Source organism: Delphinapterus leucas, chromosome 3 (genome assembly GCF_059928025.1).
Source record: "Delphinapterus leucas isolate spDelLeu-1000000601 "Yukka" chromosome 3, BTC_Dleu_Yukka2, whole genome shotgun sequence".
Classification (NCBI taxonomy): domain Eukaryota; kingdom Metazoa; phylum Chordata; class Mammalia; order Artiodactyla; family Monodontidae; genus Delphinapterus; species Delphinapterus leucas.
Window position 1 is genome coordinate 144,695,391 of NC_143131.1, and position 7,685 is coordinate 144,703,075.

The 7,685-nt window shown below is 43.7% G+C and overlaps 1 protein-coding gene across 2 annotated transcripts in view; it reads left to right on the forward strand.

Annotated features, from left to right (window-relative positions):
* Nucleotides 1–7,685, forward strand: part of DOCK2 (dedicator of cytokinesis 2) — a 406,045-nt gene that overhangs the window by 185,112 nt on the left and 213,248 nt on the right. The gene's annotated exons all lie outside the window — the stretch shown is intronic.

Sequence of the window (7,685 nt, forward strand, 5' to 3'; positions counted from 1 at the left end):
AAGAAATCGGAGCCTTTATTATCATGAATAGTAGTAATATGGCTACTATTCATTTATTCCCCCAAACAAAAATTATTTCCCATGGTAAATAGGTAATGGAACAGTGTCCCAGGTAGGGGGAACAGCGTGTGCTAAGCCACTGATATGTAATGTCCTCTGACATTTTAGGAGGTGGCAAGGAGATGGTACAGGGGAAAGTGGAGTGGTAGGAAGTTAGGCTGCACGTACTAGGTTGGAGTTGGATTGCAAGGAACCTCGTTGCTATGGGAGGAATTTTATGCCCTGGATGGTGGTGGGCACAGTTAGAAAAACTTGGAGTGGCATGGCCAGATATACATCTTAGAGCGATCCCCAGGTAGCTGCGAGGAAGCTAGATCCAAGGGAGCTGGAAAACTGTAAGGAAAGTAGACTTTGAAGGCCAGTGCAGTGGTCCACACGGAACAGACAAGGGCTCATAATGTTGAAGTCTTTAATTAAACAAAGACTTCCTGGACTTAAGACTTTACAAGGGGAGGAAAGAAGTTCCTACTCTCATGACATGTTACATAGAGTTGGGAAACAGGGAGAAAACTAGAAACAGCTATAATTCAAGACAGATAATCATCATAAGAGAATAACAAGGACAGCATTAAGAGGGTCAAAAGGAGGAGGGGCATGATATCCAGGCGGGTGAATCAGCAAAGGACATGTGCTCATTGTCAGAATCCCTCTCCCCCACCCCTCACTAGACTGTAGTAAGCTGGTACAGAGAAGGGAATCTATAACTGTTTATTGGGGAAAAAAGGTGGTTATGGGCTGAGGTTCATGTGAGAAGTTTCCTTGGAGCTAGTTGTCGTGTTGTAGTGGAGAAGAGTGAGGGATCAGTTCCAGGAATTAAGATCAGGTCCGGGGTCTGAGTTTGCAAATGCTGATGCTCTGCATGACTTTTATTTTGCTCTCTTTGATCCCTAATTGCAGAAAGCATATTGTTTTTACCTTGAAACACACAAGCAAACGAAAAGCAATGACAAAAACACATGACTTCTCTTGTCCATCATGCATATGGGAGCTCTGCACGTGGGATTAGGTTCAGTGGGGCTTGGTGTGCTCGGGGCAAGAGCTATGTGAACCACTCGTGATTTCATCAGTTAAAATGACTCAGCCCGTTTGGCTCAGGAGGAAGAAGGCTTTTCTATCAGCATAACCAGGGTATCACAACATTGTGTGTGCTACCTGGGGAACCAAGCCCAAGCACGGATGAGAGGTCACTGTGTGTGGCTGAAGATTTAAGAAATATATATTGAGGTTTTGCCAGGAGAAAAAATTATGGGTTTCATTAGGGTGAAATTTAATATACCATAGTTAGTTATGGATTCTGAGAATTCGTGAAAGCCGTTCATGATAATAAAGCTTTTATTTGGGGCTTCCTTGATGGCACAGTGGTTAGGAATCTGCCTGCCAATGCAGCGGACACGGGTTTGAGCCCTGGTCTGGGAAGATCCCACATGCTGCGGAACAAGTAAGTCTGTGTGGCACAACTACTGAGCTTGCACTCTAGAGCCCGTGAGCCACAACTACTGAGCCCGTGTGCCTAGAGCCCATGCTCTGCAACAAGAGAAGCCACCGCAATAAGAAGCCCGCTTGCTGTAGCTAGAGAAAGCCCGTGCGTAGCAGCAAAGACCCAACGCAGCCAAAAAATTTTTTTTTTTTTTTTTTTTTTTTGCGGTACGTGGGCCTCTCACCGCTGTGGCCTCTCCTGTTGCGGAGCACAGGCTTCGGACGCGCAGGCTCAGCGGCCATGGCTCATGGGCCCAGCCGCTCCACGGCATGTGGGATCTTCCCGGACCGGGGCACGAACCCGTGTCCCCTGCATCAGCAGGCGGACTCTTAACCACTGCGCCACCAGGGAAGCCCCCAAAAATTTTTTAAAAAGGTAAATAAATAAAGCTTTTATTTGCTTTGAAGTAAATAATCCTTTGGTGTGATGCTTATTGTCTTTTCATTTTAATTGTGGTTTAAGCCAAGACAAAATGCTCTGCCCCAAATGCTTCTTTAGTGAGACAGACCCTGTCTCTTTTAAATTGCATTTTGTCTGAAATGGACTAGGTCACATGTAATAAGTTCTGGCATTTTAATGGAAACATTACAGCAAAAATAGTTAACAATCTGCTTTAATTTCAAAACTAATTTTCTCTTTCATACGGTAAGGCAGTATCTTGGTAAAATGTGCGAAATGCATGGGGATTTAATTAAGTTCCGAAACAAGGTTAAACAATTTGTTCCGAAACAAGGTTAAGCTGGGCTGTCAATATTCAAGATAAATGGTGGCGGAAGATGGTAGTGGCTTGATGTTCCTGAGTCCTGAATGCCATGTGGACCACAGTGGAATTAGAAGAACTGGCCACATTAGCTGCTGAAGGCCCCAATCTGTGGAAGGCTAGATGCTCCTGGCAGCACAGATAGAGCCTGTACATAGATAAGGGAAAAAACGGGGAATCATTTCTTCCTGTCTCTCCACTGAATCCAATTCATTCTTTAATTTATCCCTGCAAAAAATATTTGAATCTCATTGTGCTAAGTGCTGGAGATTCAAAGGTGAGCAAAAATAAGCAGAATTCTTACCTTAGGAAGATAATAGGCTAATAAGAGAGAAATACATTCATCAAAGAATTACATAAATATATGTACAAGGACAGCTGTGCCAAGGACTTTGATGGAGGGGTCCCTGGTGCCAGGTGAGTGTATAAGAGGGATATTTGGGATGATCTGGGGCAGCGGTGGTTGTAGTCTTGGAAAGCCTTACTTGGGAAACCCCAGCAGAGCTGGAAACTGGGCAGGGCGGGTGGTGTGGTGGGGACTCTTCCAGGCAGAAGGAAAAGTGTGTACAGACCCTTAAGGGAGTGTTCGCATGGTGGTTCTGAGGAACCCAAGGTGACTCACTGTGACTGTAGAGCAGACAGTGAAAGGGCCTATGATGGGAACTTCCACAGGAGAGCCAGGTGGGACCTCCTGAGCCATAGTGACAGACCTAGTCTGACTTCCTAAGTTTATCAGGACGCCAGATCGTGACAGCCAGAGTGTGACATGGGTCAGGTCTAAATTCAGCAATGACTGGTTTTGCTGCTACATGGTGAAAGGGAAGGGCGTGCACATGGGGAGACCAGGTGGGATGCTTCTGTGGAGGCCAGCTGAGAGAAGAAGGGGGTTTGCAACGGGAGGCCGGTAGTGGAGAGGCACACTTACCTGGGAAGCCGGCTTAGCCTGGCAGTGAGAAAGCCAGACTCTAGGTGGTTCTTCCCGGGCTGAGGATCCTGGAGGATGCAGGAAGAAATCATATATTTGGGAAACCTCAGGACTAGGGGTGATAGACATGAGCAGTAGGAATTCAGGCTGTAAACTGGTGGAAAGAAAATGGGGATGGAGTTGGGATGAAAGTACCCCAGAGGGGTTATGAGCCTTAAGCCGGTCAAACATGGTTTTCACCAAATGCAAAGAGTGTTGGGTGTGGATTTGTCTTTTAGTTCTTTTTATTGCAAGCTATGCTTGATGGGCATAATGATCACAAAGCATCTATGTTTCTTGGAACCTAAAAAGAGAAGTACGTTTTTAGCATCCAGCAAGTTGCCTTGAGCTGCTTAAAATGAGAGCCTTTTCAAGTGAAGGCTATATTGAGGCCTCTGATCGGCTAAGAAAGAAACTGTACCTGGAGGTCAGAATGCGTCTCAAGTCTAGTGCCAGTGGTTCCTGGAACTACCCTGGGTGCTGGTGTCTGGTAGACCTTCACACGTTGCACCCACCCACCACATTGCTCCCAGCACTGGCTTCCCACATGATTTCCACGAGCCCTTGGATGCATCATCTATCTAGCCTCTCTTAGTTGCCTCACGCTTCAAATGGCAGGGGCCCAGTCCTTGCAGCGTCTTTTACCTCTAGGGTATTTGATTCCACGCGGCAAGAATCCTTCATTCCCCAGAGTGCTCTTCTGTGCTAGACATGCCTGCGTATTCTTGCTCACTGAGGCCTTTGTTACTTATCGATCATTGTCATGGTTTCTAGCCTTAATAAGGCCAGGAAGAGTTCATTCCTTATTAACACCACTTTTTGCCCTGAGAAAACCTCAAGCCTGTTTCTGAAAACCCATTGCAGTCCCATAAAGGCATCTTCCCTCTTCTCCCCCAATTTACTTCAATAAACAAATGAATAAATACACATTTATTGAGCACCTGTTGTGTGCCCTCCGTAATGCTCAAGGTTCTCTCCCACTTAATTGTCAGGCACCCTTGTCAGGGAAGGGTGATGTTCAGCATTATAAGAAAAGGAATCAGCAGCTCACAGAGGCTAACTTTCCCAAGGTCATCCTGCAAAAAAGAGGGTAGTAGAATAATCTTAAACCCAAGACTTCTGATTCTGTGTCCAGGTTTTTCCCACCTAAACTGGTAAACAAACTGGTTTTAGATGGCTAATGGACAGCGCAGGGAAAAAATTAAATCACGTGATGGTAATGTTGTTTTCTTTTCAGTTCTCTCTCAAGCATCCTGATTAGTCAAGTAGAAGATGCATTTGGTGTTAAAGTGGCTTTAGCACGTGTTGAATATTTGCTGATCTCCCATCTTAACAAAGAGAGCTGGCCTCAGGCTCAGCACCGTTAACACTCAACAGGCTCCAGCAAGAATTTTAAAAAATTATTTTGGTTTCATCTTTTATTTTTGGAACATCATACTGGTTTCTCTCATGATGGTGATAGATATAAAGGAAGAGGATTATGGGGAAAATAATTAAAGAAAAATATTGAATAAGTTACATTTCAGGTATATGAGCATAATAATGATAAAAATCATGAATATGTATCCATCTGAATGAAGCTGGGAATTGCATCATTGATTCACAGTGCCTCTCTGGCTCCCAGGACATGTGGGCCTTGAGGAGATCACTGCCATGCTAAGTTCTGAAGCTGCTCTTTTTTTATTTGTTTCCCTGGGAAACATATAGAAGCGATTATAATGAAAACTCTCCCTGCCATTAGGACCATTGGACATCCTTCTTAGGTTTAAATTTTATAACCCAAACCAACCCAAGCTAGTAATGGAGTCTTAAAACCTAGGAAAAATATGTAAGTTTATTGCAAAAGATAATATCCCATTTAAAACAGTTTAGAAATTTACAAAACCTTACATTAGTACGTAGTCTTTAAGAAGGTGCTCTATAGATGAGCTGGTATTAAGTTCCAAGTATAGCGAGTACACATTTTTTTAACTACAGAGAAAGCAGCTACATAAACTCCTGCAACTTAAGGTGATGTATCAGTCTTTCACCTTTCAATTTTATAAAAGTAACCTTTGCTAAATTAATATCGCTCTGTAAAACCAGATAACTTCAAGTACAGCATTTCTGTAGGATATCACGGTAGATGTTACATAATACTTTACAAAGAAGCAATTTTCACATGAGTAGGTGAATATAGAGTCTTGGTATATGTATACTTTTTGAAATTTAACACAGAGATGATTGTTTTTGTTTAGCAGGAATGTGTTTACTGAATCCACTTCCCCCATAACAATTTTAAACGTTCAATTTTCAGAAGAGACTTCCTTCCCAGTTTCAGGTTGGTGGCCCAAGCAATGTTGTGTTGTGCTTTGGTATAGAATCATTATAGCCTTGTTTGGTTTTATCTCTAGAAATGTCAACCTTTTCAGACCACTGTTTCATCTAACTCAGTTGAGGGTTTACCCCAAGGCTGCCACCTCAGCAGAAGTGTATGACAGCATACGCTTCTTAATTATCCAAATGTTGGATTATCCATTTTGTGTGAGTTATCCCAGACATCTCTTCATCATTACAGGCTGACTTCGACAAATGATCCTGATCACCTCTGGGTGGCTCTGCCCATTTAATGTTGGCATGTGCACGGACTTTATAAAACAGGTAGAGTAGGTGTTCATATCTGCACTCGGGAATGGACAAACAGGCCTTGGAATAGACTGTTCTGTTGCCTGGGTGTCTTAATTCTGGGAATAGGATTATTTCCATTTTACTGTGCCGCCCAGGAACATAAATTAATTCGAAAATTAGCGGAAGCAAAGCAAATTAAGATGGAAGCGCTCCTACAAGATAAAATTATATGAGATCCCCAATGATTTTGCTTTACTGGATTATCCTCTGTGCTGTTCTTTTCGGTTGTTGGGGTCAACTGAGAGTTGATCGTGTGGATACATACTGAAAAATCTGTGGCTTTTAGCCAATGGTACCAAATCTTATTGAAACGTGGCTTAAGTATGACAAGTGTATTTATCTTAATTCTAACTTCACGTCATGTATTCCGGTCTCATTTTGTGGGTTTAAACATTACACTAGAAACAGAACAAGAACATCCTGAATGACATTCCAGGATTTAATAGTGCCAGCCAAGATTCCTTGCCAGATTTCCCTCTTGCTGTCACTGAAATAGCTTTGTGCACTGCAGCTCAGGGACAGGGGAAGGTGAAAGTGTCAGAGTGGTTTGCTCAGTTAGCCTCAGTTTGCAGCGGGGAACGTACGTCCCACGTTTACACAGGATGCTGCACTCTGCAAAGACTCTAACTCAGACACCCAGTCTTCAGCAAAGGGGATTATGAAGTGCCTTCCTCACTGAATGCTCGTTGAGTTTAGGATCCCTTTTCTAAGCAGCCTCAATCCAACCACAGGCTGGTAGAGAGTCTAACAAGAAGGAATATGAGCCTTGCCAACCTACCCCTCGTGCCCAAGAGTATGTAGCAGTTACTGAATTATATTACTTTAGCTGTTTGTTCAGCCATGCAAGTTTGACTGGACCCACGTATACGGAGGTCTTGTCAAAAGAATGAGCCAGACTTTAAAAGAATTCAGACTTTGGGAAAGAAAGGCCTTTAATACTAAAATGGAAAAAAATATATCCTCATCCCCAGTTCTGCTGCTTCTTCAATCAGGTGACCATTGCCTGGTCACCAGGAAGGGAGATTGTGTAGATTAATATACTTTGAACTTGTCTACAAGGCTGCTGTAGGGATGAATGGGCGAGAACCAGTGTTGTGTTTTGTCTTAGTCTTATTTATGTTTCTGGTAAGATGAAATGGACAGATAGGCTGCTGGATCTCATGATCTTAAATGTTGCAGAGAAATTAACTGTGGAATCTTAAAGTTCAAACCCAAACCAGACGCCATCCATTTGCCAGGCAGTCTCAGGCCTCAGACTGAGAAGCAGGATGATTTAAGGTGGGCCCTGGAGTAGCTACAACTGTAGAATAGTCATACCTGCAAGTCCCGCATACCCTGTGGTGAGCTTACTCTGCCACAGACTCTTAAGGTCCACACAGCATGAAATGACAAATCCTTGCTTTGGGATCAAGGGGCTAATTAAAAATGAAGAGGACCCAACCACAAGGTGATCTTGCATTCTCGTGTCCTGCCCACTTCTGTTGTGCTCATGTATGCCAATATCTTAGAAAACTGCCAGTTTGGGTATCTGGTTTTCTCTGGGTATCTGCTTGTAATCCTCCTCTGTCTTACTGCTCTGCACAACATTTTTGTTTCTTTCCTTTGGGACGATGAACCCAGGACGGGCAGGAAGTGCTTAGCGTTACAGAGGTGTAGGAAAGTGCGATGGGGGATTTGCCCATGGTGGGAATCTAGACTCACAAACCAGGATGTGTGACAGGAAGCTAGGCAAGTGGGCACTCGGGTCCGTGAGGTCC